Source organism: Bufo bufo, chromosome 1, assembly GCF_905171765.1.
Source record: "Bufo bufo chromosome 1, aBufBuf1.1, whole genome shotgun sequence".
Classification (NCBI taxonomy): Eukaryota; Metazoa; Chordata; class Amphibia; order Anura; family Bufonidae; genus Bufo; species Bufo bufo.
In genome coordinates this window covers 783916231-783937164 of record NC_053389.1, presented here as the reverse complement: position 1 = coordinate 783937164, position 20934 = coordinate 783916231, and the positions used below count along the sequence as shown (strand labels likewise).

At 43.2% G+C, this 20934-nt stretch overlaps 1 protein-coding gene across 4 annotated transcripts in view; it reads left to right on the top strand.

Moving 5' to 3' along the window:
• Nucleotides 1-15710: 15710 nt before the first annotated feature.
• LOC120986360 overlaps nucleotides 15711-20934 on the top strand; it is a 97744-nt gene continuing 92520 nt past the window's right edge. For 2 of the 4 annotated variants that reach the window (XM_040414886.1, XM_040414882.1), the window contains exon 1: nucleotides 15711-15928. The gene's annotated coding sequence lies outside the window, so the exon portion shown is untranslated. Of the gene's footprint in view, nucleotides 15942-20934 lie in introns of all 4 variants that reach the window. The other 2 variants (XM_040414884.1, XM_040414883.1) reach the window with 2 other exon arrangements.

The following is a 20934-nucleotide window of genomic DNA, read 5'->3' as shown; positions in this document are numbered from 1 at the left end:
CTGAAGCATTTGGCTGAATATGAGCACATAATATTGCGCAAAACACTTCAGAATTCATCCTGCTGCTTTTGTCAGCAGTCACATCATCAATAAATACAAGAGAACCAGTTCCATTGGCAGCCATACATGCCCACGCCATGACACTACCACCACCATGCTTCACTGATTAGGTGGTATGCTTAGGATCATGAGCAGTTCCTTTCCTTCTCCATACTCTTCTCTTCCCATCACTCTGGTACAAGTTGATCTTGGTCTCATCTGTCCATAGGATGTTGTTCCAGAACTGTGAAGGCTTTTTTAGATGTCGTTTGGCAAACTCTAATCTGGCCTTCCTGTTTGTGAGGCTCAACAATGGTTTACATCTTGTGGTGAACCCTCTGTATTCACTCTGGTGAAGTCTTCTCTTGATTGTTGACTTTGACACACATACACCTACCTCCTGGAGAGTGTTCTTGATCTGGCCAACTGTTGTGAAGGGTGTTTTCTTCACCAGGGAATGAATTCTTCGGTCATCCACCACAGTTGTTTTCCGTGGTCTTCCGGGTCTTTTGGTGTTGCTGAGCTCACCGATGCGTTCCTTCTTTTTAAGAATGTTCCAAACAGTTGTTTTGGCCACGCCTAATGTTTTTGCTATCTCTATGATGGGTTTGTTTTGTTTTTTCAGCCTAATGATGGCTTGCTTCACTGATGATGATGTATTTATTGATGATGTGACTGTCACGAGGGTATCAAGAGCCACGTCTGACTCCGTTATACCCGGGGTCAGGAAGTCGCAGCGGGTGGCTGCGCGCTCTATATCTAAAGATCACAGTGTTTCTTAGTGATTGTTTTCTGTGTTTGCCTTGCTATCCTTTTTGTCTCTCTCAGGGATCCGTAGCTTCTCCTCCTCAGCTGTTTCTTGTCTGCCACTCCCTACCTCCTTATATTCTCCCCTCACACTTCTCTAGTTGCCAGTTATAGAGCTTCCTGCCTGGACATCTATACTGACCCACTGGAGTGGTTAATCCTGGTTGTCGTTCCTGTGTGCTACCCTCCGGATCCCTGTTTGGCTTATTGTTGTCTCCTGTTGTCGCCCACCTGGGAATATATGTTGAGTCTGTGTTGTCTGTCCTCCCCTTGGTGTTTTCCCTTAGAGTTAGTGGTGCGGACTAGTGTTCCCATCGCCCTGTTCACTACCTAGGGCTCAGCTCAGGGAAAGCCAGGGCTTTAGGCACGTGATCGGCGCACGGGTGAGGAACCCGTCTAGGGACGTCAGGGCAGCCAGGTGCCAGCCGCCAGGTGAGTCAGGGGTCACCATCTTCCCTCTCACTTGGGCAGGGCCTTCCTCGTTCCCTCCCTCTGTGTCACGTATGTGATATCCACGCCGACCGTGATATTATAACTGGCCCTTACTTTTTGAGAAAAAAATAAATAAATATTTTTTGTTTGTTGTTTTTTTTTCTCTCTCTACTTAGAATCCAATATGGATCCTATTGATGCCTTGGCAGAACAGCTTCAAAGCCTGTCTTTGGAGGTGGCAGGATTGAAGGCGTCTGTTCTCCAACAACAGCAGCAAATGCAGCAGACCGCACCCCCAGCGGTGGCTATGGGTAACCAGGTTGTCACTGAACCCAAGGTTGCTCTTCCCGACAGATTTTCTGGGGGAAGGGACAAATTTGCGACGTTCCGTGAGGCCTGCAAATTATATTTTAAGTTGCGCCCTTACTCCTCAGGTCATGAAGAACAGCGGGTAGGGATTGTCATTTCCCTGCTTCAGGGGGATCCGCAATCCTGGGCGTTCTCGTTACCGCCTGGTTCTCAGGCTCTTCGGTCAGTGGAGGGATTTTTTGGGGCTTTGGGTCTCATATATGATGACCCTGACCGAGTCGCCCTGGCTGAGTCGAAGTTACGGAGACTCCTACAGGGAGATCGGTTAGCAGAGGAATATTGCTCAGAGTTCCGTAGGTGGGCTACGGATACTCAGTGGAACGACCCGGCTCTCAGGAGTCAGTTCTGCTCTGGGTTATCTGAAAGGGTTAAGGATGCACTGGCGCTGTATGAGACCCCCCTTTCCCTTGATGCTGTTATGTCCCTCTCTATCAGAATAGATAGACGTCTTAGGGAGAGATCGAAAATTCCGGAGCAATTGGTTACCTCTCCCAAGCAACAGTCAGCCTGTACTGACTTAGATGAGCCTATGCAGCTAGGCGGAACTTCTCGTCAGTTCCGTCCTCCCGAGGTTCGCCGTAGGGGGGGACTTGTTTTTTCTGTGGGGGGAGGGGTCATTTCATTAATGTCTGTCCCTCCTTTCTCAAAAACAAAAGACCGTCGGAAAACTACTAACCCCGGGCTGTGCGGAGGATGTCAGCCGGGGGGTATACGTTTCCTCCATACGAACATCTCAATTTGTGTTACCAGCGGTCATTGTATTTGGTGTTAAGACGGAGTCTATTTCTTTTTTTCTAGACAGTGGAGCAGGGGTAAACTTGATTGATGCCCATTTTGCCCGCACTATGGGTTTGTCTCTCTGTACGCTGCAGAGACCTATTCCCGTATTCGCTATAGATTCTGCTCCTCTGTCTCAGAGAAACCTCACCCACATTGTTCGTAATTTACACCTTCGGGTAGGAGACCACCATAATGAGTGTCTTTCATGTTACGTTCTGGAGGGCCTTCCCTCTCCGGTGGTATTGGGTCTTCCCTGGTTGGTAGCGCACAATCCAGTGGTGGATTGGCAGGCCAGGGAGATATTGGAGTGGAGTGAGCATTGCAGAGAGAATTGCTTAAATAACAATTGCTTAATCGCCTCCATAGCTTCCCTACCTACATTTATTTCGGACTTTGAGGACGTTTTTTCTGAAAAGGGTTGTCAGAAACTACCACCTCATCGTCCTTATGATTGCCCGGTTAACCTGATTCCCGGGGCAAAATTACCCAAGTCCAGGTTGTATAATCTTTCGGGTCCCGAGAGACAAGCCATGAAAGATTATATCTCCGAGAGTCTGGCTAAGGGACACATCAGACCCTCTTCTTCACCCGTGGCTGCAGGGTTTTTCTTTGTTAAAAAGAAAGATGGGGGCCTGCGTCCTTGCTTAGATTTCCGTGAGTTAAACCAGATAACCATCCGTGACCCATACCCTCTTCCTCTCATTCCTGACCTTTTTAATCAGATTGCGGGTGCTAAGTGGTTCTCCAAACTTGATCTTAGGGGGGCCTACAATCTGATTCGTATCAGGGAAGGGGATGAGTGGAAGACAGCTTTTAACACCCCTGAGGGGCATTATGAAAATCTAGTTATGCCTTTCGGTCTGACCAATGCCCCTGCTGTCTTCCAACATTTCGTTAATGATATTTTTAGTCATCTCATCGGCAGGTTTGTAGTCATATACCTAGATGATATCTTAATTTATTTGGCTGATCTGAAAACACATGAGGTGCATGTCAGGCAAGTACTGCAGGTCCTACGGACGAATAAATTATATGCGAAAATTGAAAAATGTGTCTTCGCTGTTCAGGAATTACAGTTCCTGGGATATCTATTATCTGCTTCAGGTTTCCGCATGGATCCTGGGAAGGTCCAGGCAATTTTAGATTGGGATCTTCCTGAGAACCTTAAAGCCCTACAACGGTTTTTGGGTTTCGCTAATTTCTATAGAAAGTTCATTAAAAATTATTCAGTGATCGTTAAACCCCTTACCGACATGACTAGGAAGGGGACGGATTTTTCCAAATGGTCTGACGCCGCTAAAGATGCATTTTCCTCTCTAAAGGAGAGGTTTACCTCGGCACCTGTTCTAATTCAACCTGATGTCTCCCAGCCTTTTATTGTCGAGGTAGATGCGTCAGAGGTGGGAGTGGGAGCTGTATTGTCTCAGGGTCCGTCTCCTGGCAAATGGCGTCCTTGCGCTTTCTTTTCCAAAAAATTATCTTCTGCGGAGAAGAATTATGATATTGGAAATAGGGAACTGTTGGCGATTAAACTGGCGCTTGAAGAGTGGCGTCACTTCTTAGAGGGAGCAATCCACCCCGTCACGGTGATTACGGATCACAAGAACCTTCTGTACCTAGAATCGGCTAAGCGTCTCACCCCTAGACAAGCTAGGTGGTCGCTATTCTTTACCAGATTTAACTTTGTAATCACCTATCGTCCTGGGGCAAAAAATACCAAGGCAGACGCATTATCTCGTAGTTTCCCTGGAGGGGGTAATGTTTGTGATCCGGTACCTATTTTACAAAGAGGAGTGGTTGTCTCTGCTGTACACTCTGTTCTAGAGGGAAAGGTGTTAGAGGCTCAGGGGGACGCCCCGGCCTCTTGCCCCTCAGAGAAATAGTTTGTACCGTTAAACCTGCGTCTTGAATTATTAAAAGAACATCATAATTCGGCACTTGCTGGACACCCAGGTAGTAAAGCAACCTTGGAGCTTTTATCTCGTCGTTTTTGGTGGCCAAGGTTGCGTCAGGATGTAATGGATTTCGTGTCTACTTGTTCTACTTGTGCACGCGCGAAAGTCTCTCATACACGTCCAGCAGGGTCTTTATTGCCACTTTTCATCCCCAATAGGCCATGGACACATCTGTCAATGGATTTCATCACTGACTTACCGTTGTCGGCGGGTAAAACAGTTATCTTGGTAGTAGTAGACAGGTTTAGCAAAATGGTACACTTTATTGCGCTACCCGCACTTCCTAATGCTAAAACTCTCGCTCAGGTGTTTATCAGTGAAATCGTGAAGCTTCACGGGGTCCCTTCCGATGTGGTTTCGGATCGGGGAACCCAGTTTATTTCTAAGTTTTGGAAAGCTTTTTGTTCCCGTTTGGGGGTTCACTTGTCCTTTTCCTCAGCTTTCCATCCTCAGTCGAATGGACAGACTGAGCGTACCAACCAAAACCTAGAAACATATTTAAGGTGTTTTGTGTCTGAAAACCAAGAGTTGTGGTCATCATATTTACCGTTAGCTGAGTTTGCCATAAATAATCATTATCAGGAGTCCACTGGCAAGTCACCATTCCTTGGTGCATACGGTTTTCATCCCCAATTTTGTACTTTCAAAGAGGGGGGGTCTTCTGGGGTTCCCGAAGAGGAAAGGTTTTCTTCATCTCTTTCATCGGTATGGCAGAAGGTGCAAGTTAACTTGAAAAAGATGAGTGGTAAATATAAATGCATGGCCGATAAGAAACGGTCGCCAGGTCCGGACCTAGGAGTGAATGACTATGTGTGGTTGTCTACTAGGAATATTAAGTTGAAGGTTCCTTCTTGGAAACTGGGTCCTAGGTTCATTGGTCCCTATAAAATAGTAGCCGTCATTAACCCTGTGGCTTTTCGCCTGGAGCTACCTCAGACTTTTAAGATCCATAACGTCTTCCATAAATCGTTACTCAAGAAGTATGTTCCACCTCTAGAACCATCGCCGCTGCCACCTCCTCCTGTTATTGTGGATGGTAATCTGGAGTTTCAAATAGCCAGAATTGTTGATTCTTGTCGGGTCCGCCGCTCTCTTCAGTATCTGGTGCATTGGAGGGGTTACGGTCCCGAGGAAAGAATGTGGGTTCCAGCGTCAGAGGTAAACGCCAACAGGTTAATTCAGACTTTCCATGCCTCTCATCCGGAGAGACCTGGTCCTGAGTGTCCGGAGGCCCCTCGTGAAAGGGGGGGTACTGTCACGAGGGTATCAAGAGCCACGTCTGACTCCGTTATACCCGGGGTCAGGAAGTCGCAGCGGGTGGCTGCGCGCTCTATATCTAAAGATCACGGTGTTTCTTAGTGATTGTTTTCTGTGTTTGCCTTGCTATCCTTTTTGTCTCTCTCAGGGATCCGTAGCTTCTCCTCCTCAGCTGTTTCTTGTCTGCCACTCCCTACCTCCTTATATTCTCCCCTCACACTTCTCTAGTTGCCAGTTATAGAGCTTCCTGCCTGGACATCTATACTGACCCACTGGAGTGGTTAATCCTGGTTGTCGTTCCTGTGTGCTACCCTCCGGATCCCTGTTTGGCTTATTGTTGTCTCCTGTTGTCGCCCACCTGGGAATATATGTTGAGTCTGTGTTGTCTGTCCTCCCCTTGGTGTTTTCCCTTAGAGTTAGTGGTGCGGACTAGTGTTCCCATCGCCCTGTTCACTACCTAGGGCTCAGCTCAGGGAAAGCCAGGGCTTTAGGCACGTGATCGGCGCACGGGTGAGGAACCCGTCTAGGGACGTCAGGGCAGCCAGGTGCCAGCCGCCAGGTGAGTCAGGGGTCACCATCTTCCCTCTCACTTGGGCAGGGCCTTCCTCGTTCCCTCCCTCTGTGTCACGTATGTGATAGCCACGCCGACCGTGATAGTGACTGCTGACAAAAGCAGCAGGATGAATTCTGAAGTGTTTCGGGCAATATTATCTGCTCCTATTCAGCCAAATGCTTTAGAACTCATTGGACGGCGCTTCACAGTGCAGATGGACAATGACCCAAAGCATACTGCAAAAGCAACCAAAGAGTTTTTTAAGGGAAAGAAGTGGAATGTTATGCAATGGCCAAGTCATTCACCTGACCTGAATCCGATTGAGCATGCATTTCATTTGCTAAAGACAAAACTGAAGGGAAAATGCCCCAAGAACAAGCAGGAACTGAAGACAGTTGCAGTAGAGGCCTGGCAAAGCATCACCAGGGATGAAACCCAGCGTCTGGTGATGTCTATGCATTCCAGACTTCAGGCTGTAATTGACTGCAAAGGATTTGCAACCAAGTATTAAAAAGTGAAAGTTTGAGTTATGATTATTATTATGTCCCATTACTTTTGGTCCCTTAACAAGTGGGAGGCACATATGAAAACTGTTGTAATTCCTACACCGTTCACCTGATTTGGATGTAAATACCCTCAGATTAAAGCTGACAGTTTGCAGGTAAAGCACATCTTGTTTGTTTCATTCCAAATCCATTGTGGTGGTGTATAGAGACAAAAATGTTAGAATTGTGTTGATGTCCCAATATTTATGGACCTGACTGTATAATTGGGCCATATCGGGGTATATACCGTATATCCAGATATTTTGGCCATAGATCTGGCTTTCCACCAAATTTTGTGTATTACACCTAGTATCCGATATCGGTTACTTTTACTATGGAAAGTACCATCTTCCAAGGCAGATACTAAGCACTGAAGTCATGAAGAAGGACCGAAATTGTTATATGGTCTGAAACGCATTGACGAAACTGTCCTATATTTGAAGATTTTAACCGAATGAATAAAGTTTTTCCTGCTATGACGAGGAGCTGGATTTTCCTTCTACATATTAAGCATTGTCTACCAATAAGATGTTTCACTATTTCCCCAGCCTCAGATGTGTTGTAATTGAGCTGCAATATAATATACCCAAGGATCTGGTATGGCTAATCCTCCTTGTAATTTAGGTCTCTGTAATGTAGATAGTTTTATGCGCGGGATACCTTTTTTCCATATTAGGTCTCTAAAGATCGCGTTAACCCTATAGAAGAACCTAAGTGGAATCCATGTTGGTGCATTGTGAATGAGATATAACAGCTGAGGCATGAGAATCATTTTGATGAGATTGGCTCTGCCAATCACAGTAAGAGGTAATTTGGTCCACGCCTGTATTTTACTTCTGAACCTATCAAGTAACGGTGTCAGATTTAATTCTTCAAATTCTCGCATATCAGCAGATATTCTCACCCCCAAATATTTAAACGATGTAGCAACTCTGAGATCCATTTCATCTACCGGGGTTGAATTTACCTTGTTAGGCATTACGACAGATTTTGACCAATTTATAGTCAGTCCAGACAGCTTGCCAAAATCATTTATGACTTTAATAGCTTCTGGAAGAGATGTTTCCCATTCCTTTTAAAAATAAAAGCAAATCATCCGCATATAATGTGACCTTTTCAGGGAGATTTCCAAATTGAAAACCTTTCACTGAGCACGCAGTTCTCAGAGCTTCTGCAAATGGTTCCACTGCCATCGCAAATAATAGCGGCGACAGCGGACTTCCCTGTTTTGTTCCCCTATAAGTATGAAACAAATCTGAAAGATTGCTATTTACTCTCACTGATGCTCTGGGGCATGCATACAATAATTGTTCCCATCCTATAAACTCAGGGCCAAATCCCATTTTTCTGAGTACAGACCTCAGGTAATTCCATTCCACGCTATCGAATGCTTTGGCCGCATTGAGAGATGCGACCACCGCATTCGAGGTATGATCCTGGCTCGCCTGAATATTTAAATACAATCGTCTGATATTTACCGCTGTTGACATATTTGGCATGAAGCCAGCTTGGTCAGTATGTATGAGAGACATTATTACCATATTTAAACGGTTCGTCAACACTTTTGCTAATATCTTCACATCCACCGGAAGTAAAGATATGGGTCTATAGGAGTCTGCTTCCAAAACATCTTTACCTGGCTTTGGTAATAGCACAATTATGGCCTCATTCATAGATGGCGGTAATCTGCCTTATTCTTTAGCTTCCTTGCATACTTCCAATAACTGAGGTAAGACTATGGAAGCATATGTTTTATATATTTCTGTCGTTATCCCATCTTTTCCTGGGGCTTTGTTAGTAGACATATCACTCAAGGCTATTTCCTTTTCATTTATCGTAATAGGGCCATCCAGCATGTTTCTTTGTTCCTCAGAGAGGGTGTTTATGTGCAATGGTTGAAGGAACCTCTGTAACTCCTCATCTGATGCACACATCTTAGCTTCATATAGAGAAGAGTAAAATGAGTGCATGATTTTAAGTATGTGCTCTGGTGATGTATGAATGTCCCCCTCCTTGTTTTTAAGGGCAGCTATATATGTTGTTGGGCTTTGGAGATCATTTCTACCAATTGGCCTGCTGTTTCCCCTTCTTCGTAGTATCGTTAGCCATGTTTTTAATCCAATTTTATATCTTTAGTTATTTTAAACATATGGATTTGACCTGTATTTGTACTGGCCTTCAGTAAAATTTATAGCTATTGACCGTCTAATATACCTCCGGCCACATAATCGCTTGATCTTTTATGTACGGAGAATGCATAATTTTTGGGGCCTGTAATTTAACTGGCCAACAGTAAAATTTTTATACGGTGACCGCATAATGTACCTCGAGCCACATAATCTGAATTTCTTTTATGTCAGTGACCTAAAATATAACTTTTCTAGGCTCCAACAGAGCACATTTTAGAGAATTTCCCTTTAAGACGCATAAAAATGTCCCCTGATTAAGAAACATATTTTTTGTTGGAATTTTTGTCATTAATCCCCCTCTAGTATGTCACTGTCCATGTTGTGGGACTATTTGTGAACTTCTACTAAGTATTTGGTGGCTGCAAATATGAGCAAAAGGTTTTTCAGGTTCACCTTCCATTAACCACCTCAGCCCCCCTAGCTTAAACCCCCTTAATGACCAGACCACTTTTTACACTTCTGACCTACACTACTTTCACGGTTTATTGCTCGGTCATACAACTCACCACCCAAATGAATTTTACCTCCTTTTCTTCTCACTAATAGAGCTTTCATTTGGTGGTATTTCATTGCTGCTGACATTTTTTTTTTTTTTATATTAATCAAAATTGACCGAAATTTTTGCAAAAAAATGACATTTCTCACTTTGTGTTGTAAAATTTTTCAAATAAAACTACATTTCTATATAAATTTTTCTCTAAATTTATTGTTCTACATGTCTTTGATAGTCTTTGATAAAAAAAAATGCAATAAGTGTATATTTATTGGTTTGGGTAAAAGTTAGAGCCTTTACAAACTATGTACAAACTATGGTGCAAAGAAATAAATTTACGCACTTTGACTTTCTAAGCACCTGTCATGTTTCCTGAGGTTCTACAATGCCCAGACAGTAGAAACAACCCACAAATGACCCCATTTCGAAAAGTAGACACCCTAAGGTATTCGCTGATGTGCATAGTGAGTTCATGGAAGTTTTCATTTTTTGTCACAAGTTAGCGGAAAATGATAAAAAAAAAATTCTTACAAAGTCTCATATTCCACTAACTTGTGACAAAAAATAAAATTTTACATGAACTCACCATACCCCTCACGGAATACCTTGGGATGTCTTATTTCCAAAATGGGGTCACTTGTGGGGTATTTATACTGCCCTGGCATTTTAGGGGCCCTAAAGCGTGAGAAGTAGTTTGGAATCCAAATGCGTAAAAAATGCCCTGTGAAATCCTAAAGATACTCATTGGAATTTGGGCCCCTTTGTGCACCTAGGCTGCAAAAAAGTGTCACACATGTGGTATCGCCGTACTCAGGAGAAGTAGGGCAATGTGTTTTGGGGTGTCTTTTTACATATACCCATGCTGGGTGAGAGAAATATCTCTGTAAAAGACAACTTTTCAAATTTTTTTATACAAAGTTGTCATTTTACAGAGATATTTCTCTCACCCAGCATGGGTATATGTAAAAAGACACTCCAAAACACATTGCTCTACTTCTCCTGAGTACGGCGATACCACATGTGTGACACTTTTTTGCAGCCTAGGTGCGCAAAGGGGACCAAATTCCAATGAGTACCTTTTAGGAGGGCATTTTTAGACATTTGGATTCCAGACTTCTTCTCACGCTTTAGGGCCCCTAAAATGCCAGGGCAGTATAAATACCCCACATGTGACCCCATTTTGGAAAGAAGACACCCTGAGGTATTCCGTGAGGGGCATGGCGAGTTCATAGAAGATTTTTTTTTTGGCACAAGTTAGTGGAAATTGATTTTTTTATTTTTTTTATCACAAAGTCTCCCTTTCCGCTAACTTGGGACAAAAAGTTCAATCTTTCATGGACTCAATATGCCCCTCAGCGAATACCTTGGGGTGTCTTCTTTCCAAAATGGGGTCATTTGTGGGGTGTTTGTACTGCCCTGGCATTTGAGGGTCTCCACAATCATTACATGTATGGCCAGCATTAGGAGTTTCTGCTATTCTCCTTATATTGAGCATACGGGTAATGATATATATTTTTTTTGTTCAGCCTCTGGGCTGAAAGAAAAAATTAACGGTACAGATTTATTCATTCGCATCGATCAATGTGGATGAAAAAATCTCTGCCCAAAAATGTTAAAAAAAAAAAAAGGAGGGGAAAGGCGTCTGCCAGGACACAGGCGCTCCGCCCAACATCCAAACCCACTCAGCCCGTATGCCCTGGCAAACCCGATTTCTCCATTCACATCAATCGATGTGGATGAATAAATCATTGCCGGAAATTATTATTATTTTTTTTATATACAAAGTGTTTGCCAAAGCATATGAACACCGCCCCTCAGCTCATATGCCTCGGCAAACGTATTTTTTTTACTGCAGAGGAGAAATCTCGTCTTGCAGCGCCGCATACACCGACTTTTGTGTAATCTGACAGCAGCGCAATGCTTCTGTCAGAATGCACATCAGTGCTGCAGCTGGTTGATCGGTTGGTCCACCTAGAAGGTAAAAAAACAAAAAAAAAAAAAACAGGCCGCAACGCAATAAATTTATTAACATTAACTCTATATAACATTTGAAACAGAACATGAACTTTTATAAACTTTATTGAACTTTTGGAACATTAACTTTTTTGCTTACCTGTGATTTATTTTTGTTTTTTTGTTTTTACCTTTATAGGACAAACCTCTCCTTCCCCATGGGACAATGTGCAAAGCGCAAATCGCCCAGAGATGTGGCGAAGTACATTATGCACTTTGTCCCAGGTGAAAGGAGAGGTTTGCAGCAGCTCTGTGTGAAAGGGCCCTAAGACCCCTGTGTGCCTGTCCTGTGTCAAGAGGTTTGCAGCAGCTCTGTGTGAAAGGGCCGTAAGACCCCTGTGTGCCTGTCCTGTGTCAAGCAATCCCTATACTAAGTGTACCTGTGTGTGGTAATTCCGGAAACACTCCCTTAAGCATAGGGCAGGGTGGTCAGGGCAGTCAGGACAGAAATAGCGGGTGTCACGCCTTATTCCACTCCTGCTACAGACACGACATCTTTTTCGGGGTGGCGCTTGGTTTGAGGTACCAGCAACAACATTGGGGAAATGTCGCTCATGTAGACGGCTCACTACACTGGTGGTTGGGGCCACAGAACCTCCTGGATACAGGAGGTTCTCGATGATCTCTTCCTGAAATTTGAGGAAGGATCCTGTTCTCCCAGCCTTACTGTAGAGAACAAAACTATTGTACATAGCCAATTGAATTAGGTATACAGACACCTTCTTATACCAGCGTCTGGTCCTGCTGGAGAGTAAATAAGGAGTCAACATCTGGTCATTGAAGTCCACCCCTCCCATGAGCAAATTATAGTTGTGGACACAGAGGGGCTTTTCAATGACTCCAGTTGCTCGTTCAATTTGGATTGTCGTGTCTGCGTGAATGGAGGAGAGCATGTAAACGTCACGCTTGTCTCTCCATTTCACCGTGGGCAGTTCTTCGTTACACAAGGCAGCCCTCTTCCCCCTTGCAAGACGGGTGGTAACGAGCCATTGGGGGAAGCCCCGGCGACTAGGTCGCGCGTTGCCACAGCAGGCAATCTGTTCTAGAAACAATTGCCTGAAGAGGGGCACACTTGTGTAAAAATTGTCCACATAAAGGTGGTACCCCTTGCCAAATAAGGGTGACACCAAGTCCCAGACTGTCTTCCCACTGCTCCCCAGGTAGTCAGGGCAACCGACCGGCTCCAGGGTCTGATTTTTACCCTCATAGACATGAAATTTGTGCATATAGCCTGTGACCCTTTCATAGAGCTTATACAATTTGACCCCATACCGGGCGCGTTTGCTTAGTATGTATTGTTTGAAGCCAAGGCGTCCGGTAAAATGTATCAGGGACTCGTCTATGCAGATGTTTTGCTCAGAGGTATACAAATCTGCAAATTTGGTGTTAAAGTGGTCTATGAGGGGCCGAATTTTGTGGAGCCGGTTAAAAGCTGGGTGGCCTCTGGGACGAGAGGTGCTATTATCACTAAAGTTCAGGAAACGCAGGATGGTCTCAAATCGTGTCTTGGACATGGCAGCAGACAACATGGGCATGTGATGAATTGGGTTTGTGGACCAATATGACCGCAATTCATGCTTTTTTGTCAGGTCCATGTTGAGGAGAAGGCCCAGAAAAGTTTTAAATTCGGAAACTTGGACGGGTTTCCACCGGAAAGACTGGGCATAAAAGCTTCCCGGGTTGGCGGCTATAAATTGAGTGGCATACCGGTTTGTTTCTGCCACGACTAAGTCAAAGAGCTCCGCAGTGAAGAACAGCTCAAAAAACCCCAGTACCGATCCGATCTGAGTTGTCTCAACCCGAACTCCAGACTGGGCGGTGAAATGGGGAACTACTAGTGTGGCTGAAGATGGGGGCTGCCAATCAGGGTTTGCCAGCACCTCAGGGACTCTAGGGGCTCTACAGGCCTGTCTGTGTGGTGGCTGCGACAGGGGAACTACTGCACGTGCTACCGTACCAGCTTCAACTGCCCTTCTGGTGCTCGCCACTTCACCATGTTCTACGGCAGTGCTGGTACTAGGTCCAGGATGGGCTGCGCTGCTGGTGTATACCTCACCACGTAATCCGACAGCGCCAGCCCCACTCTGCTGCTCTTGAAATGGATCCTGCGCAACCTGTGGTCTAGCAACAAGGGGCCGGGTACGACTGGTGCTATCAGGGACCTCAACCTCATCGTCCGAACTTTGGGTCAGACTGCCACTGCTTTCTACAGGTTCGTATTCTGACCCGCTAGATTCGTCAGATGAGGATTCCCATTCCTCATCCGACTGGGTCAGAAGCCTGTAGTCCTCTTCAGAAGAATACCCCTTACTTGCCATTTGGTCAACTAAATTAAGGGGGTATTCCCTGAGACTACCCAAGAAAAAAAGAAAGCCTGTCTTACAAATGGGAGGCTAGCGAAGTACCGGAGGCCGCTGAGATTGATAAAAAATATCAAAACTGATTTTTTTATCGCCGCAGCGCTTGTGTAGTGATTGTGCAGTGATAAAAAAAAATATATATTTTGTCACTGCGGCGGGGTGGGCGTGGGTGAACGCACATGTGGGAGACCGATCAGGCCTGATCGGGCAAACACTGCGTTTTGGGTGGAGGGCGAGCTAAGGTGACACTAATACTATTATAGATCTGACTGTGATCAGTTCTGATCACTTACAGATACTATAAAAGTACAAAAGCTGATTAGCGATACGCTAATCAGCGAATCAGTGACTGCGGTGCGGTGGGCTGGGCGCTAACTGAAGCTAACTACCTACCAAAGGGGCCTAAACTAATCTAAACCTAACAGTCAATACTGGTGAAAAAAAAAAAAGTGACAGTTTACACTGATCACTTTTTTCCCTTTCACTAGTGATTGACAGGGGTGATCAAGGGGTTAATTGGGGTGATGGGGGGGGGGGGTTGATCTGGGGCTAAATGTGTTGTGTTTGGTGGGTACTCACAGTGATGTGTGCTCTCTGCTGGGACCAACCGACGAAAAGGAACCAGCAGAGGAGCACAGAAGCCATTTAACACATTATATTTATAAATATAATGTGTTAAATGGCTTGTGATTCGATTGGCTGGCAGGCGGTGATCATTGGCCGGCAGGCTGGTGACGAACTTCTCCTGCGACTTTTCCCGGCCCGCACTGCGCATGTGCGGGCCGGCTATGCGCGTAATGTCGCGTCTCGCGAGATGACACGCTGATGCGTCTACGAGGAACAAACCAACCGCCCGCAGGACGCATCCCTGCGTTAGGCGGTCGGGAGGCGGTTAAAGTGAATGGGACCCACTGCAAACTTGCGGTTCGCGAACAGTTGATCGGGTTCGCTAACTGTCCCGGCCAATGTTCGTCCATCACTAGTAATGTAACTGTCAGCAGCGGACACTGTCTATGGAAAAAGTACATTGGATGTCACAGATATTTTTAAGCTGCGCACACGTTAGACAGGAGATGTAGCACAGATAATGTTGCTGTCTGCAGTGGCCAAACAATTGCAAGCTATTTAGAGCAGGTTGCGCTAAAAATATATATTTCTGCCAGATACAACTATAGTCCTTATAGGACTTTTGGGTCTCTAACAACTCTGTCACGGGGGCTTTACTTGTATAACCGTTTAATAGAACAGGTTCTGTAGACATCTATGTGGAATCAGCTGACGACGGTGTAAAAGGGGTGCGCTTCTTCTTGACGCTAACATTGACCTGTAAGGCTGACTTCATACTTGAGTGTGAAAAAGGCAGGATTTTTGGTTTTAGTTTAAATATAAAAAATCACATGTGAAATTAAAAATAACATCATCAAAATTAGTTAAAAATATGTTTTATTATGCCATTTTCTGATGACAGATTCCCTTTAAGAAGACCCCAACATTATGATACATATGAGCTCTGTTACAAAATTAGCAGTGAAGTCTAGAAGCTTCAAGTTGTGTATGTCACTGTCACTTAGCAGGGACAGCCGTCTTTGTGTTGATGTCTATGACTTCCGAAAAACGTGTAGCAACTTCACAAACCAAAAACATCCGTGCCTCCCGACAGCTGGGCTTGGAAAAGCTGATTGTCCCAAAAATAGCTTCCCTATTACTTAAGGCAAGTATCGATAAATAAAGTATTGAGGCTCTCATAGTCCATCATGTCTGGTTACTGCAACTCTCCAGCTGTTCACAGGACCCGACCAAGCTTTTCTCTGGCAATCTTGCTAAACATGGGCCGGATCTTGTTAGCAGGAAGCAGAAAGTTTTTCTAGATAAAGTCAACCCTGCAAAAGAAAAGGAGGAAGTTGTTCTAAATGCATTATAGAAGCAGATTTTATGAGCAACACATGGAAGGGATCCCAAAGGAGGCACAGAACCACCACCGTCTCGATGACAGCTTTTTGATTCTTTTTCATGTACCCCCGGGCTGCTGCTACATATCCAGAAGCATAGAGGGAGAGTCTGAAACGTAATATCATATTTTATAGCTTCTGTCCATCATTACTCATAGAGAACTGCTATAGAAAACTAGTCAGAGACGTGAGTATTTTATGTAAGTTACTAATTTACTAAAATTATAGTTGGCTAACGGTCGGCTAATTGAACACAGTCAACTACTGGCTGATTGGGGATTTCTTCTACGGGATTACCTACAGTATTAAGACAAATATTTGCCCTCATGATCTTGACTTTATCTGTGCCTTTATGTGTTCCACCAGAAACCTTACTTACATGTGTCTGAATGGATGTGAGCAGCTTGTCTTATAAGGTTCTTCCACTTTTAGAAAGTTCAGGTTCTTGTAGATTATAATGGTGCCTACAGGGTGGAGTTTGACTGCTACGGGAAGAAATGAAAGCAATTGTTTAAGGGTTTAATAGGACTGTGAGAACAATGTGAATCACAGCTTGAGATTGACAGATACTAATGAACGATTCTTTGCTGCCGCAAACCTCCTTTCTCAACATTAGTAAAAAAAACTAACAAAAAATATTGTCTTTATCTGTACCATAAACTTCATACAAGATCTCAGTGTTGTTGGGTTTTCTTAGGAAGGCTTCTGACAGAAATGAGATCACCAGTTCTAAGAGTTGGTTACTATCAACCCCTTAAGGACACAATAAAATTTGGCCTTTAGGACACAGATTCTTTTTTGCTCTGTCATAACTTCTATATTTTTCATGTAGCTACATGAGGGGTTTATTTTTGTATTTTAAGATGTATTATGGGACACATATAACCAGATTTTGATTACCGTATATACATTTTTCATGAACTGCAAAAAAAATCACTTCCACAATATTTTTTTCTTCCTACTATGCGTTAACATTTTTGTAATTTTTCTGATGTTCTGGAATACATACGCAGTTTCAATGCATAGTAGTCTGTGATATGACATGGACTGACCCTTTTATGTTTATTAGGTCATTTATTATAGCCAGTTTTCAGGACCAGAAAAGTTGCATGTTTTGTCACAATTTTTTTTGCAGGTTTGTGACAAAACTTTTTAGCTTTCTCCAACACCCTCACCAAGAGGTGTGAGTGGGTGGAGGTGGGTCACGGACAGAAGCTCTGTGAATCGACTCATTTAATAACATATGCACCAGAAAACCGCATTGGGTCAAGTTTTTCTTTTATGCTGACCTATGCTATGAAGTGGCAGATGTAAATCACATCCAGCCCTCCCTCTCCTCCGACCCATGTAATCACAGTGTCATAAAGTGTTGACACCAAGTGTAACTTCCAGTTTACAACACTATGGGCAGATTTGTCAAAACTGGTGTAATGCAAAACTGACTTAGTAGCCCATAGCAGCCAATCAGATTCCACCTTTCATTATATAAAGGAGCTCTGAAAAATGAAAGGTGGAATCTTATTGGTTGATATGGGCAACTAAGCCATTTTTCCTTTACACCAGTTTTGATTGATCTCTCCCTATATATTTAGGACACAGGATGGGAAGTGGTTAATATTCCTGTTTATTGTATATGGCTCTGTGCTGTTATATGCTTAGGCAGAAGAGTTTTACTAAGTGAATAGATAGGTATCTTCATAAATTAGGATCTCAACTATATAGTATTAGGCTACTTTCACACTAGCGGCACGGACCTCCGGCAGGCTGTTCCGTTGGGTGAAAAAAAAAAACTACGACATGTCCGACATTTATTCCGGCAGCCTCTCTCCATGCGCTGCCGTGCCTTGCCGGAACTCCGCCCCCATTAAAGTCAATGGGGACAGAGCGGCAGTCCGGAGGCACACTGTCACTAGCGGCAGGACGGATCTGACAGGCTGTTCACCCGACGGAACAGCCTGCCGGAGGTCTGTGCCGCTAGTGTGAAAGTAGCCTTATTTGGTCATTAGGTATTTTTTTTTGTCATACTCAGAGTTTAGTCATATATATATATATATTTACAGTACAGACCAAAAGTTTGGACACACCTTCTCATTCAAAGAGTTTTCTTTATTTTCATGACTATGAAGGCATCAAAACTATGAATTAACACATGTGGAATTATATACATAACAAACAAGTGTGAAACAACTGAAAATATGTCATATTCTAGGTTCTTTTGCTTTGATTACTGCTTTGCACACTCTTGGCATTCTCTTGATGAGCTTCAAGAGGTAGTCCCCTGAAATGGTCTTCCAACAGTCTTGAAGGAGTTCCCAGAGATGCTTAGCACTTGTTGGCCCTTTTGCCTTCACTCTGCGGTCCAGCTCACCCCAAACCATCTCGATTGGGTTCAGGTCCGGTGACTGTGGAGGCCAGGTCATCTGGCGCAGCACCCCATCACTCTCCTTCATGGTCAAATAGCCCTTACTTTCAAAGTTTTCCCAATTTTTCGACTGACTGACCTTCATTTCTTAACCCCTTAAGGACACAGCCTTATTTCACCTTAGGACCAGGCCATTTTTTGCAAATCTGACCAGTGTCACTTTAAGTGCTAAAACTTTAAAATGCTTTGACTTATCCAGGCCATTCTGAGATTGTTTTTTCGTCACATATTGTACTTCATGACACTGGTAAAATGAAGTAAAAAAAAAATATTTTTTTTGCACAAAAAAAATACCTAATTTACCAAAAATTTGGAAAAATTAGCAAATTTGAAAGTTTCAGTTTTCTCTACTTCTGTAATACATAGTAATACCCCCAAAAATTGTGATGACTTTACATTCCCCATATGTCTACTTCATGTTTGAATTATTTTGGGAATGATATTTTATTTTTTGGGGATGTTATAAGGCTTAGAAGTTTAGAAGCAAATCTTGAAATTTTTCAGAAATTTACAAAAACTCAATTTTTAGGGACCAGTTCATGTCTGAAGTCACTTTGCGAGGCTTACATAATAGAAACCACCCAAAAATGACCCCATCTAAGAAACTACACCCCTCAAGGTATTCAAAACTGATTTTGCATACGTTAACCCTTTAGGTGTTGCACAAGAGTTATTGGCAAATGGGGAGGAAATTTAAGAATTTCATTTTTTTGTCAAATTTTTCATTTTAACCCATTTTTTCCACTAACAAAGCAAGAGTTAACAGCTAAACAAGACTGTATCTTTATTGCCCTGACTCTGCCGTTTACAGAAACACCCAATATGTGGCCGTAAACTACTGTATGGCCACACAGCGGGGCGTAGAGTGAAAGGTGCGCCGTTTGGTTTTTGGAAGGCTGATTTTTATGGACTGGCTTATTTACACCATGTCCCATTTGAAGCCCCCTGATGCACCCCTAGAGTAGAAAATCCCTAAAAGTGACCCCATCTAAGAAACTACACCCCTCAAGGTATTCAAAACTGATTTTACATACGTCGTTAACCCTTTAGGTGTTGCACAAGAGTTATTGGCAAATGGCGATGAAATTAGAGAATTTCATTTTTTTGCCTAATTTTCCATTTTAACCCATTTTTTCCACTAACAAAGCAAGGGTTAACAGCCAAACAAGACTGTATCTTTATTGCCCTGACTCTGCTGTTTACAGAAACACCCCATATGTGGCCGTAAACTACTGTACGGCCACACAGCGGGGCGTAGAGGGAAAGGTGCGCCGTTTGGTTTTTGGAGGGCTGATTTTGCTGGACTGTTTTTTTGACACCATGTCCTATTTGAAGCCCCCCTGATGCACCCCTAGAGTAGAAACTCCATAAAAGTGACCCCATCTAAGAAACTACACCCCTCAAGGTATTCAAAACTGATTTTACAAACTTTGTTAACCCTTTAGGTGTTGCACAAGATTTAATGGAAAATAGAGATACAATTTCAAAATTTCACTTTTTTGGCAGATTTTCCATTTTAATATTTTTTTTCCAGTTACAAAGCAAGGGTTAACAGCCAAACAAAACTCATTATTTATGGCCCTGATTCTGTAGTTTACAGAAACACCCCATATGTGGCCGTAAACTACTGTATGGCCTCACAGCGGGGCGTAGAGTGAAAGGTGCGCCGTTTGGTTTTTGGAGGGCTGATTTTGCAGGACTGTTTTTTTGACACCATGTCCCATTTGAAGCCCCCCTGATGCACCCCTAGAGTAGAAACTCCACAAAAGTGACCCCATCTAAGAAACTACACCCCTCAAGGTATTCAAAACTGATTTTACAAACTTTGTTAACCCTTTAGATGTTGCACAAGATTTAATGGAAAATAGAGATACAATTTCAAAATTTCACTTTTTTGGCAGATTTTCCATTTTAATATTTTTTTTCCAGTTACAAAGCAAGGGTTAACAGCCAAACAAAACTCATTATTTATGGCCCTGATTCTGTAGTTTACAGAAACACCCTATATGTGGTCGTAAACTGCTGTACGGGCACACGGCAGGGCGCAGAAGGAAAGGAATGCCATACGGTTTTTGGAAGGCAGATTTTGCTGGACTGGTTTTTTTGACACCATGTCCCATTTGAAGCCCCCCTGATGCACCCCTAGAGTAGAAACTCCAAAAACGTGACCCCATTTTAGAAACTACGGGATAGAGTGGCAGTTTTGTTGGTACTAGTTTAGGGTACATATGATTTTTGGTTGCTCTATATTACACTTTTTGTGCGGCAAGGTAACAAGAAATAGCTTTTTTGGCACCGTTTTTTTTTTGTTATTTACAACATTCATCTGACAGGTTAGATCATGTGGTAATTTTATAGAGCAGGTTGTCACGGACGCGGCGATACCTAATATGTATCCAATTTTTTTTATTTATGTAAGTTTTACAAAATGATTTCATTTTTAAAACAAAATTTTTTCTTTGTGTCTCAATAGTCTAAAAGCTATAGTTTTTTCAGTTTTTGGGCGATTATCTTAAGTAGGGTCTTATTTTTTGATTGGCACTATTCTGGGGTGCATATGACTTTTTGATTGCTTGCTATTACACTTTTTGTGACGTAAGATGACAAAAAATTGCTTTTTTTACACCGTTTTTATTTTTATTTTTTTACGGTGGTCATCTGAGGAGTTAGGTCATGTGATTTTTTTATAGAGCCGGTCGATACGGACTCGGCGATACCTAATATGTATACTTTTTCTTTATTTATGTAAGTTTTACACAATGATTTTATTT